Raw genomic sequence first — 14827 nt, forward strand, 5'->3', positions numbered from 1 at the left:
TCATCTGACAGAGCACACACCCTACCTGCATACGAAAACAAACACATTAAAAACACAGAGCAGCATTCATCAAAAATTACCACAGAGCTCTCTTTTATTTGAAACATTGAACAAAGCAGTTTGGGATGTTCAAAAGTCCACACACCTTGGATGCAGTCTGGCAAAAGTTCTCCTGCTTAATGTTAAGTAATAGAGTTGGTGCATATGTGAGTTTTGGGACTGCAATGAGGTAATGGTCTCGTAGCTCTCTGAAGTGCCCTGAGTCCGTCTAATAATGTAAAACAACACTCATTTGAGAGAGCCGCTTCATCTCTGCATGTTAATCAATAAACTCATTACCTCCGGTGCTTAGTGAAGGATTCCCTGATGCCTGCTCACTGATGTAGAATGGAAAAAAAGGAAAGGGAGAGGGAAGGGAGATGGAGATGAGGGGGGGGAGGGAGAGGTGGAGAGAGGTTGATTATAATTACAGATTTTAGCAGCCTGTGCCTTAGCATAACCTGCTCATTACAGTGTGTGTGTGTCTGTGTGTGTGTTGGCCTCGCACTTTCAACACAGCCCTATAGCCACAGCAATGTTCCCCAGCTTCCCCGTTTGCAGAAAGCCAAGAACAGCCAACACAAGTGGCCCATTTAAAATATAAACACACAAAAACCTGTTATTTCAATTGACCTTCGTCACATCAAGCTGTCAATGATCTCAGCTCTTTACTCTAAGTCGTTTTCTCCTTCTCTTTCTCCAAGGCAGGCTACATGGTAATGAACATTTGGTTCAGAATAGGTGAGGGAGGGAAAGAGGGAAATGATATGCCAGGGCATTTAGCCTAGCAGTGTTTCTGGTGTAGGTAAGACAGCCAGCAGCATTTATGGAAATGGACAGAGCTGTGGGAGACACTGTGGCTGCTGCTGTGTTTTGCCCCCAAACTCCCAACAGCGGAGATTTGGACAGTACTCTCACAGATTTGGTGTTCCTTTTTTAAGGGGATCTGCAAACTTTCATTTTGCACCTGATTTGGGGTTTCTCTTGTCATTAAACGCAGGCAATCTTCTCTATTTGCTTACTTCTAAAATAAGATGCGGGCACAGCGGCACAGACAACATATTTCAGTTTGGATCTTCTGTCACGTTTGTGGATCGGAAAGTGTGTGTGTTTGCATGCGAGTTTGTGTTGGCTGCAGATTGTCAGTGGTTGTTGATCATTAGATTTGTCAGTGTTGTGCCGTAGTGCATCTAGCAGGCATCCCTGGCCTGCTTCTGGCTTATGATTATGAGATGAGAGGTATTTATGATTGACTGAGCCATCCACTGTCACTGTACACATCCATTAGCATAACTCTCCAAGCCGTCACTGTTTATCTACCTACTGTAGAGGCACGTTATGTAGGAGACTGAAACCAATAATTATGAATAAAAAACACTCCTCTTCCAGCATTCTATCAGAAGTCATATCATTTATACCATAGCTGACTTGAGCTCCAGTGCCCAGCTTCATTTTGCAATGGCGTGTGTTACACTGAGTTGGTTAGACATGTGCCTTCACTCTAAATGTTTTCCTCTGGACAGGTAGTGTCATTGAAGTGTTGGTGGCAGAGGCAGTCTGCTGCGAGATTAGGTGATTAGAAAATGTAATGTCACAATTGGTTTTACCCTTAATAATAAATGTTTTGTAAGAGGAAGAGAGAATTGTTGATTTTAAGCTCTTTGCTTTTTGTTTACCGCTGTCAACGAGTGAATAAAAGGCAAGGTAAATGGAGGTAATGAAATCTATATCTGCATATCAGCTCACTTTGAGCTTTTAATGGTGCACAGTAGACTCATTCCAAAGACATTAATATTCTGTTTAATACAGCTAAATGCTGCTAACTGTTTTTAACATTAGGAGACAGTCTTTGGGTTGTCTCTGTTTGTGCTGCCAGCACATCCACAACATCAGGTCGATGGATAAGGAGGCCATAAGTGACTGTGACAGCCAGTTTACAGTCAGTTTAGACGCTTCTACTTTTCTGTAAAGCTACATTACATCGAGCTGCACAGTCCTGTTTAGCTCAGACAAGTCAAATAAATGATGATTTCATATACCAAAAATACGATTGGCTCATAAAATATGACAAACTGATTTAACTCCCAGATACTGTAAAAATTTTACTCTCAGTGTTTACTCTTAATTAATATAGACAATTTGCTTCTATTACTGATGTAAGCTTATTTAAATCTGCATGGATCATTTTTGTATGAATACTGGTTTATATGACTATTTTATGTCAAAGGGGTAACTTATGATGAACCCACTGAGAATCACCTGACTCCGCAGTTGGCCTTCACTAATAGACCTTAGACTGAGCATTTGAACAATTTTCGGCTCATTGTTTGTTATCATGACTTGTAACCTTACCCCTTTGATTCACTTTTATTGCTCCCATCACCCCCATTTCCAGCAGTAGGGAACTGTCCTCATTTAAAAAACACCAAACAGCCACTGCACATCCTTCTCTAGCAGTAAATAACAGACAGTTATTGACTAACTGGTGAATATGGTGCAGTGATTAGCAGATGGATCTTTCCCTCATTCGTCAGTGATCAGAACAAAGCTTAAAGGCGATGTTGTGAATGTGAAAAGGCAACTTAAAAAGTAATAATATTTTAATGTTCTGTTTACAGCTTGTTTCTGCTGCCCCCGAGTGGCCAAAAATATATGTTAATGAAGCTTTAAGCTTTGGTTCGCCATTTTCTAGAGGCCTGATTTGCGTGCAAAATTTGAGGAAATGTGGAGCAAAAACAGAGTGAATATTGGACTGATATTGATTCACAGCATCTCAGCTGTGTTACACGTTTCCCTTTTTCTGTATTGCTATGCTCCTTTCTGAATTTTTGCAGTAAAACGTCATTGTACCTGCTCAGTTTCTCCAGAATCTTTTCCAGATGTCTATCTTGAGTCTGACTACTAGATAATCTAAGCCACTGTCAGTGTAACTTTATGGAACCATCCCATCTTTTTGTAAGCCAGTCTAATTATGGCCTTTCAATTTTCTTCCATTCAGATTTGAACCATTCCATTTCAGTTCCATTTCCAACTCAGTCTCATCCAATCCAGTGTATTCAAATCCACTTATCTCTTTTGGTTGCATGCTTCCATCTTTACCAGCTATAGCTTACAAGTCGCTCTAGTGTCACTGTCTCAAATCAGCTTACTTAATGTGGTAACAGATCACCTTTCAAATCATTGTTGGTTGCCATCGTTGTTGCACATACAGTCTCATAGCTTTCTGTTTCCCTCAGAGCCTGGCAACAACGCAGGAGATACATTTGTTTCCAAATTTCTGTGAAGAAACAATCACTGCCACTTGGGAAATTAGACAGAAGAAAGAAGCATATTCACTGAAGTTTAGGCGATTTAAATGGGGTAATAACACAGAATGAGTATTTCTTCACTCAGAAGTAACTAAAGCAGGGGTTGCCATCGAAATGGACTGGGGAGTAGAAGAAAACATTAGGAGAAGAAGTTTATTAATTCATTTAGTTAATATAATAGAAGTATGAAAGCAGATAGGGTTGTACTGTAATTCAAGCCTTTCATTTTCCTGGGAGATTTTGTCCCTGGTGGCCAATAAAATTGCACAGTGACAGTGCTTATGGGTAGTCAATGAAAGCCATCAGACTTAGTGTCAGTGGTCAGCCAACTTCCTCACATTCCATGATGTGAACATTATCACCGTACAAACTACCACACATCATCTATGTGTCACACACACACACACACAGCACAGAAGCCATGTGGTAAACCTCAACAAGTAAGAAGTGCAGTGCAGTGTTGCTGTGATGAGAAGAAGTTTTATCCAAGAAGTGAGGTAAATGTTCTGTCCTTGCCCATGATTTGTTTCAGTTCCAGCCTGGTCCCAGTTCAGTGGTTTCTGGGCAGAGGAAGCTGGCACTGTGGGGACATCTGGACACAAGAGGGGAGCGTCCATACAGGCAAACTACAGGCACAGCCGTGCCAGAGAAACAGGCCTCCAGATCTGACGCCAGTGTTATGTTAATTTGATTTGTTAATTTGGTGGCCCTGTTTGAGGGAAATCTGCCACCAACACCTGCCACCATTTCCAAAGGCAAGGACGCAGATCCACTGTGACACCGGCTTCATTAAATAAGCAAACCAGGTCCCCAATAACAGCATTTGGTGGAAGGCACCATCAATTCTTATACATTTAGATCACAGCGATTAGAGATGACACTGAGGAGCTGCATCCCACTGTTTCACAGACGCACAGGGTGAAGCCTTCATGCAAGTAAATGCGTTTCTCTCTGTGTGTTGCATCTATGACTATTTCTCTGTCTTATGCCTTTGTGTGTGCAATGCTGTTTGCAAATGAGAGTGTTAGAGGGTGTGCAAATGCGCCAAGTGTATTTTCATTCTGTCTCCCAGCTTCGACGCCAGAAAAGATGGCGACTGATGTATTTTTCAGGCAAAGTTCCACAATCAAAGAGGCTCTTGTGGCCTTTCTGATGCGTCATGTAAATTTCATAAAGTGTGGAGCGGAGGAGAGTCAGAGAGAGCAACTGCAGCTCTGGAAAGCCTAATGTCTGTTTGCCTTTAACTCTGACAGGCTGTCTTTGCTCCTGTCTATCTTACTTCCCCTCCACTTACTCCCTCCTCTGTGGATCAAGGCCGGTCAAGGAGCATCTCACCACAGGGCCCGATGTCAGACAGAATGTGTGGACGAGCGTGCGTGCGTGTGTGTCAGAGCTCCACCAGCTCTCAGGAAAGTGAGGTGTGGGGAGATATGAGGGCACAGACCTAGCTACCTAGCTAGACTGCATGCGAAATGTGTGCTTCAGCGTGAGTCTGTGTTGATGGGTTTACTTGTGTCATCTCAGTAGCAGTCTTGGACAGGGAATCTCACATATTTTCCTCAGCTGCACTTCTGGCAGGTCCTCTGCCTACTGTGTGCTTTTCAAATGATTCAATTGGCTCAATGAGCATATGCTCTCCTCTGCGTCATAAGCTTCAATTAGATGTTTTGTAATGTGATTTGAGTGTGTGCGTGTGTGTGTGTGTGGTTGTATATACAAGTCCAAGTGTGTTGTTTTAAGGGTAAAAGAGAGGCGGAAAGAGACGCAAGTTAGTCATTTTATTAAGCTTTTTTGACTTAAAAGCTAAAACCAGTGTAAAATGAATATCTCCAATACTGGCATGTACTGCTCCTAAGAAGAATCTGGATATGGTGTCAGAATAGTTTGACTTACCAGGTATAAAATTACCCGGATCTTCCAGCTTCCACATCGCGGGGTCCATAGAGCATGCACACTAGAGACTGCTTTAGATTGCTGCTAACTTGGATGGGGATAAAATTATTTAATCGTGTTGTCCTGGTAGACTTTCCAAATGTTACCGTGTAAATGTTACAAATGACTGAATGGATCAAATTCATTCAGACAGTGAAATGAATAATTTTGCTGGGTTTGTCATGCCTCAGAACAATGCGTCCCCCATTTTACCTCTGCTTGCCTCAAGCTGTAAATTTATGGGGAAAAGTCTTTTTGGCCTTTTTGCATTTTGTGACATTGTGATTACACGATTTGGCCACTAGGCAGGGTCCAAAATCAGTGGTTCACTACTCCTTATAAAATGATAATACTAATAATAATGATAATAACTGAAACTTGGACAAACTATTGTATTGTATTTTATTGTATTGTATTATTAAGATGCAAAATGGTATTCACTGGAACCTCAAGTTCCCTTTATCATGCTCAGATTAGGAAAATAATTCACAATGAAGGATCCTGCATATTCAAAAAGCATTTTTACCTCACAAAAATAAAACAACATAAGCAGCAACCTGTATTATTTTTTTTATAAAGTTTGTTTTGTTTTGTTTTGTGGCTTTGACCCTCTGGCCCCACTTTGGGCAACCCTGCCTTATAACATGAAGCACATTTCTGCTACTGTGGAAAGGCACTGGTGCTTCTGTCACACACCTGGAGACTCTCCTCACACAACAAACCTGCCAAAGTCCATCACACTCACAGGCACACAAGGGGAGGGGCCAGTTGCAAAAGAAGAAAAACTAGCATCAATATTTATTCACATAATTATTGAGCACTTGTTTATGTTGATAGACAGATAAGGGCAATTTGTTTACGTTGATAGACAGATAAGGGCAATTACTTAAGTAAAAGCACAAATACCACACACACAAGTTATAACGTGAGAGTGAGGCAAATGTAAAAGCATTGAAATTAAAAGTACTCAGCATAGAAAAATGCACACCCGCAAGTATTATATATTGTGTGATTAGATTTTCTGGAAAATTGCATTAATGTAGAAGAAGGAATTTACTGTTGAGGTTGTAAAATATTTTGTATAGAACTACACCTAATGATTATTTCAGTTATGGGTTGATGTGCTGATTATTTTCTCCATTAATGAAGTGAATATAAATAAAAATATGTAGCCATAATTACCCAGAGTTCAAAGTGAGCTTGAGTACTTGTTTTGTTCAACCAACAGTCCAAACCATTCAAAATGGCTTACATACAATTATATTGTATATGTAAGTCATTTAAAGGAAAAAGCGGCACATCCTCACATTTATGAAGCTGGAACCAGGAAATGTATTTGGATGAAAATGGTGATCAAATACCGTTATAAAGCCTCCTGCCCCAGGAAACCTGCAAAGTAAATGCTGTATTATTGTAATTTTGAACACTGCCACTACATCAGCTTGGCTTCAAAGGCTGTGAACTTCTATTTGCTTGACAAAGCCAGCGCAATCTTATTTCATTACTTTAACACTACTACATTATTTACGTTAACATACCCGGCAAGTTAAGGATATTTTCACTGAATGCCAACAACAACAATGCAATACAACTTGACAAATATCACGTTAGATGCTACATCATCCCTGCTGTAGTTTGAAACATGATAAAAGTTATTGATTGCAGCTTTGAATAGGCGAGAATGAGCTCTTAGGATATTAATGACATAAATGCAGGTTGCAATTTTGGGACCTTGTTCATTCACTCAGTTTCTTACTGAACACTGAAAAATTTCTAAGGGGTTATTTTTGGTTTCTGTTTTAAAAATAAATTTCTTATCTAAATTTCCCTTCACTACAAAAGAGAGCTTTGATTTCCGTGAATGCATCAGGAAACACAACTGCTGATTTAAGATGGCCTGTTCCTTTTTTAAATTCTGGGTATTTTTTTCCGTGTGAAAATCATTGACAAAATGTGTCCAACAAATCTGAGACTGCAAAGTGTCACAGCTGGCAGCTTCAGAGAGGCTTTACCTTCCAGTTTAACCAGTTTAAACTGAAAGTCAACAGTTCATAGCTGCACCACCTCATGTTCTCAGCTGCCACATCTCCCCGCCTGCCTGGGATGTTTACTGCTAAATATTGATGGACATCTGGAGTGCCATTCATCCACCATCAACCTTCAGAACTTCAGTGAAGTAGTCCCAGCCCTTTTCTCAGTATGTCAGACACACAGAGAGAGAGAGAGAGAGAGAGAGAGAGAGAGTCGTGTTTCCATCACTTTTGGGGACATTACATAGACATACATGCACTTACATTAATTTCCTGGAGTCTTAAAAAAACCACCTAACAATAACAACAAACATTACTTGCCTAATCCTAACCCTGACCTTAACCTCAACCTCAACCGAACCCTAAAGCAAGTCTTCACCTTAATATTTAGTGATATACATTGTGGGGACTCAGATTTTGTCCCCATAAGTAAGACAGGTCCTACACAATTTGACTGTGCAAACAGATTATTGTCCCCACATCTACAGGAATACGTGTACACACACACACACACATGCAGACATACGCACACGTGCACAAAGGCACCTGGGGACAGGTGTTTGGCATCACTGCAAATCAGAGGCCTTGGCCACAAATTCAAGCCTTTGGACTTTTGATAGGTTGGCTGCTTTCACAAAAGCACAATGTTTTGGCAAAAGGCTTTATTATGATTCAACAAATATGGGTTTACGTGATAACTTTATTAATGCAGACTCTATATCACAAAATCTTCACAAGCCCAGGTTGTAATAACAATGTTTAGCTCCCTTGCCTAACTAAACTGAGTCTGATCTTCTTAAATATTGTTTCTAGAACAAGCAATCAATGCTGGAGACATTTCTGTTGTGTCTCTGTTCATACCAGCCAAATAAAATAATGTTTCAGTCCCGTGCCATTGAAGCTGCATTGTTTGTGTTTGTCATCTAGAACAATGGTAGAGGAAAAAAAACCTGGCGGCAAAACTGAGCTTCAGCAATTCTGCTTCTGCCACAAGCCTCTTCACGTTAGCGAAATACACTTGTCCAGGGTCAGACTGGAAACATGTGTTGTGTGAGCACCATGGAGAGAATGATCCTCCATCTTATTAGTGGAGATCTCAGAGTACACCACACTGGGGTTTACTAGAATCACAAAAGAAGGAGATACAGGAGGAAAAAAAAACAAGGCTCTTTTGTCTTTTCTTAATTATTCATGCCCGGGAGGGATGCTCTCTCTCCTTTGTTTTTGTCAGCTGACACATGTACAGGTGTGCAGGCAGTGTGTGTGTGTGTGTGTGTTTACATATTTGTGTTAGTGTCTGTGTTTTTGTAATTGCAGAGAAATGCCAGTTAAATGCACGAATCTCTCTTTATCTGTGTGTGTGTATGTTACAGTGTCTACGCAGTGTGTCCATCAGTGTCTGTGCACACGGGCGACAGAGCCAGATCAACCACGTTGGAAGCAGCAGCTTTTCTCCTCAGTCCAAATCAAAGTGAGGAAGGAAGCGTAACAATGAGCCCAGCAGTTTGAGCTGATGGGCTCTTTAAATCCACCTCAGACAACAGCAGCTTGGCGACGACCCTGCCCCACGCTCTAATCGCTTCAAATGAAGTCATGAAGGAAACACAGCACAGCCAGCCTGAGCTCTCCTGTTCCGCAAGGTGCAGCAGCACTTGTTTGTGTAGAATGTCTGGCAATTAAAAATAATTGGGAAGCAGGTTTGCCCGCGAATCTTCCAAGAGTGCCAGTTATGATCTAATGAAGCTTCATTAGGCATGCTGAAAGCTGAGAGCGCCGTATGACAACGGCAATTAGCCAGGATCATAGGCAAAAAATAATCATTAAAAAATACCTCGGCCAAGATTAGCTTTTCACTTAATGACCAATTCATTAGCTAATTGATTTCTTATTAGTTACAGGCAGAGACGACTGTTTGGGGTACTGGTGCCGGTAATTAACAGCATTTACGCCATTAGTCAATTGCCTAATTTTCCAGGAAAACAACTTTGGAGGGGAGCATAGCTGGAGGCTTAGGGCCATTTGCTTTTTGCTCCTCTGCTGTGTTATCTCTTTAATATCAAGAGGGGAATCGTCTTTCAGCTTAGGGGTAGTTAACATGCACTAATACCTACTGATTACCCATTCATGTCATGTGACCACGTGTTTGGTGCCCGAATCCATCTGAGCAGAGATGGATGGATGGATGAAGGGATGGGAGGAAAGGAAAGATGGTTGAGAGAGGTGATGTAATTAAAAGAAAAAAGAAGAGGAATTGCACTGCAAATTTGTTGCATTCTACATTTAATATGACACTTTTAAGTCCCACATCTGTGCTGCCTGCACCTATAGATTAGGTGTGTCAAATGAATTGAGTGAGAATTAGATTAATTAATGCTCTCAGCTGGTGAGGCTCACATGGTCTTCTGAGGGTCTTCTTCCTTCCATCAGACCTGAGTGAAAGCAGACAAAGATGGATGGATGAGTAGTGACAGGTGCTCCCTGCCTACAGCAGCTCACCGAGCTATCAACTGGCAGCTGGTAATGACTGTCTTGAGAGGGCAGATACCACTGCCCACATCAGTAACATATGAAACAACACAATAAACATCATCTTGAATACAAATCATTTTTACAACCCAGTTTATCACTAAAGAGGGCCTGTCAGTGGTTTTCTAATTACTGGTTGGGCAGAGGATATAATTATAAACTCATGACTTTACAAAGTTTTCATTGCACTCTTTTGACTGTTGGCTCTTAGCCTTGTTATAACATAACCATGATGGTTTGACTACTTCTACTAAAACAAATGCGATTATTATTCCTGCCTGTCTCAGCCTTCCTTGTCCAGCTGCATCTTACTCTAACACATGTCCCTTAGGCTGCCCACCTGCCAGGACTACATTTTTTTGTATCTCCAACCTAAGCAGTAGTGCCAGTGCTGGTCTGTACAATATTTCCAGCAGATGCCAAAAGTGTCAAAGCTGAGAAACATCATCATAAGTCAAAAATATTGCATGCCACTCCCTGCCTGGACTCTGTGTCTGAATGCCAAAGATGTCAATCTAGGCTAGAAATCTTCAAAAAAGTAGAAGACAGTTATAGTTTTGACCACAGTGGCTATAGTTCTGGCCTTTGTCTCTTTCACCCCTTTCACGCTGGACAAAAGAATCACAAATGTTTATTTTTTGTCTTCCATGGGAAAAAGTACAGTTGCCACTTATCAAATCAATTAACAGTATTTATTGGCTTTTTCTCTGGTGGGCAGCAAGTTCAGCATGACACCTGATTAGACATGCTGATTTTCACCTTCACTTGTCCAACGCACTGTAGTGTCGTACGCTGAAGTTAAAGGTGTTGACGTGTAAATACTTTTCCATCCATCTCCAATTATTGATTAAGACTTTTTTAAAACAAGTTTTAAAGTCTTCTGGGTGCACTCTGAGGAGGTACCTGATGTGCTCCTGTCTACTGTTCCATGTTTGCCTGACATGCCAAGAAACACACACTCACATGATCTAATTTTGGTGTAAAAATGCCATGACAATGGGAAATTGAAAGGGATGAGATGATAGACGTACCTGATAACAGAGAGGCAGTGATTCGGCCCATCAAAGCTAGCCTTCAGCCAACAGATACAGCCTGCGGCACTTGCTGGATCAGTCTTACATAGAAGCGAGTGTGTTGGCGTGTCACAAGTGTGTTCAGCGTAATGCATGTGCACCCTCTCCTAAATGGGCCACTGAGTATAAAGTGAACTGAACAGGTTTTATGGGGACTCTTTCCTCAGGGTCCCAGCTCCAGAGGGCTCCTCTGTCTGATCGCCTGCTAACCTCTGAACACATAAAAACAAGCCTCCTGTTCATGCATCACCACTCTCATCCTAATCTCTCGCATCTGTTCCTTATTCACCCTTTCTCCCTCTGCTCTACCTCTCTGTTTTCCTGGGTAGACCCCTTCTCTGTCTTCTCTTCACCTTTATTTATCCCTCAATCCCCCCTCAAATCTACTCTCTCCCCTTCTGTCTCTCCTTCCGTCTCGTCTGTCTCAGTTGGGCTTTCGGCTCTGTTAATTAAATCTAATGAAGTCATCTATCAAGGACTCCTCTTTTCGCAACAACATAAATCACTCTCTGTAAAAGAAGCTATTCCTCTTTTTCCCTCTCTCTCGCTCTCTGCACTATGAAGAGAAGACCATCTCTCTCTCTCTCCCTCTCTCTCTCTCCCTCTGTCCTACTCTCTCTCTCTCTCTCTGTTACTCTCCAGACCAGGCTTTAATTGTGTGATTGAGAAAGTGTAGCATCACTCCATAAAAGCCAGTCTGCCTCAAAAGGCCATTCTCCGCCTGACACCAGAGGGACCCCTTATAGCCTGCTGTGGTGAGACACGCACATGCACACAAAGCAAGCGACTTAAAACAGACACTTATTGTAAATGGGCCTCATTGGTCTCTGAAGACGCTGTTAACATGGCTGTGGGATGGTTCCCCTGCCAAGAGGAAACTTGATCCATCCCCACATTTACAAAATTAATTTTTATTACAAGCTGTGACTGACTAACACTGCCCAAATAGAGATTTATACGCTCCCACAGTGCACAATAGTCATTTCAAATGGACAGCACAGAAGGATCTAACTGAAATTAGCATCAAAATGACTGCTATGCTGGTCATTGTTTTGTATAATATTTCTTCTCCTCCTCAAGTGGATAAATAGCATTTTCTTCTTCTCATCATTTCAGGTCACCTCGCTGTGTCCCCCGCCAAAGATGATGATGCAAACCTGATGTAACAAAATGTTCACGAGAAGCCAAGACACGTCTAAATAATGGATAAATGATTCGTCTTGTTAGCCTTGACTTACAGATTCAGTCGTCTTCTTGTGCACCAAATGATCAATGTCCTCCTATTATCCTCATGCACTGATTCTCCACCTCTCCCCAGGCCTTTCATGTTGCCCTCTGGGATCCAAACAAAACACGGTTTTCTACTGAAAATAAGGAGCTAAAACACCATGTGATCAGCCATGAATTATTTCAACACTATTGATTTGTATAAATTGTTGCGTTTCCCTGGAGTATTTGAGCATTTGATTTGATAAGAACAATAGTATCTTTATAAAGGACTGGAAGAAAATACTCTCTTTTTTGACACGGATGAAAGGAGATGATTTTGAAGGAGATCCCAGTAATTAAGAAGAAGATTTAACCTGAAGTGCAAACTGTAGCTTTTTAACGAGAGAGAGTATGTGGTTGATTTTCAGGCACTGTCGGTGGATTTCTGTGTTTTCTCTGCAAATTTACACAGCATTTAAGGATATAATGTCAATTTCATGCCTTTTTCTCCTCAACAAGAGGCCCCAGTGCCCTGTGGGGAGAAAGCAGTTAGACAATATGCAGGGAAAAATAACAAGCCAAAAAGGAGAACCAACACTATTCCTAAAACATCCCAGTTGAGTGTGAGCTAATGTTCAGCACATTGTGGTATTTTCATGTTGATTTTTTTTTTTTTTTTTTTTTTTGCCCCGAAAGCCTCATTTAGATGGCAGACAAGGCTTTTGAACACAGAACAGTCTGTAGTCTCTGTGGACCGCTGCAGCACTGGAAAAGGACCTAAATGAAGGCACCAGACAATGTAGCAACCACAGGATCCCTGCAGCCTGCAGACAAGCCAGAGGAGTCTAATAAACAAACACACAATTAACATGAATGCAAGTTAAAATCCTCCTCTTCCTGGCAGGAAAAGTTTAACATTATCTACCAGGGGAATAATCCAATTTTCTGTTTCTGTACAGGACCGTATTTGTATGACATCTCTGCAATGCTGAATCAGATTCAAGTGTATAACTTTATTGCTTTTTTACCTTTTTTTTCTTTTTTTGCTGCTCCTTTGTCCCTACAGCGTGAGATGATGATATCTGGAGATAAGTACTGCTCTAAAAGGACACTTTATGCTCATGGAAATGATATTAGAAGCTAGAGGTGCAGTCGTTGTCGCAGTCATTTTTAAGTTCAGTTTTCCAAACTTACTCTGCTCTTTTGAGCCCAAGTATAAAATTTAGACAATCACATCTGTCATATATTATGACCCTACAGAAGCATGGTGCAGAGAAATGAGCATGGTGCAAGTGAAAACACATCTTTTATTCTCTTTCCATCTGCCTTGTTTGTTTTATAGAAGTATCTGCCCAGTTTTAAGTAAATAAATAATCCAGTTATTGTCCGCTTTAATAATTGGGGAGAAAAATATCATCTGTCCCTTCACACATGAGTGATTAGTGCATGTGGCAGAGGGAGCAGGCTGAAACAGTGTTATGGCATTTATTTGTAGGCAGGACTTGTGCCGGGGCAGGCAGCGACCCTCCCCTCTGTTCCCCTCAACTCTAAGTCTGGATACTAGCAGGACCAGAGGGATTCAGAGCTTCACAGAGGCTACAGGGCACCAACACAGTTCAGTTCTAACATTTGACATGCTACCTTAAAGTGTGAACCCGATGTATGATCAGTGGGAGCAACACAAGCTTAATTTGCTCGTTGCTTTGTGTTGCTACAGTGATCCCCCCCCCCCGCCCAACACACACACACACAAACACACATGCTTTCTCCTCCTCTTCTCCACATGGTCTCTCACCCTCCCTCCTCTCTTCTTCTTCTTCTTCCCCGTGCCTCTGTCTCCCTCCCTCTCTGTGTGCCTCTGCTCTTCTCCACTTCTCCAGCCAGCGCAGACTCATTTAAGTCTGCTGATGTCTTGATAATGTTCCAAAGCTTTCACAAGCAGGTAGAGAAGGAATTTCTCAGCTCCCTTAATTAGCAGTAAATGGACGATCAGGGCATGAGTAGGTTTATGAACAGTAAGACAGTGCTTGTCACCTCCTGCAACTCAGTAACATTTTACTCAGCGATATTTTACTTGCAACCCAGTGCAAAGAAACCTGCAGCCATGCTGAATTCTACTCAATATTTCCAACACATTTAATCACATGACAAAGGACACATTTATCAGTGTTTTTCTGAGCAAGTTGTTGGTAATTAGGTACTTTAATTGTTCTATTTATTTATCATTTAAGAAGAAGCAATTGTCGCACAGTGGATATAAACACGAACATGCAACATAATTTGGTAGACGCAGGCCACACTGATCAAAGCTGATGACCAGCAGTGATGAATACAGGCAGACATTTAAATTTGAAAACACACACTGTTTAATTACTGACTTTACAATTTCAGGACAAAAGAGAACTATATAAAGCAAACTCTGAACACAACAATTAAATTATATTATTAGGAACTAAGCTATATTACAGTATTATTACTGATAATAATAATGATAATACTAATAATAATAATAATAATAATTTTAAATTTGCCTTTGCTTTAGAATGTATGTACTGGTACATTTAGCGCACACTGCGTTCCTTGTCTGTTCTTGTTGTTGTTGTTCTGGTCGGCCACACTTATAATAGCATTGATAATAAATAAACAACTGAATTATTCAAAAATAACATGCCGTTTTTTTCCGGGAGCGCACGTGCAGCAGAGAAGGCGG

The sequence above is a fragment of the Scatophagus argus genome, chromosome 11 (genome assembly GCF_020382885.2).
Source record: "Scatophagus argus isolate fScaArg1 chromosome 11, fScaArg1.pri, whole genome shotgun sequence".
NCBI lineage: Eukaryota > Metazoa > Chordata > Actinopteri > Scatophagidae > Scatophagus > Scatophagus argus.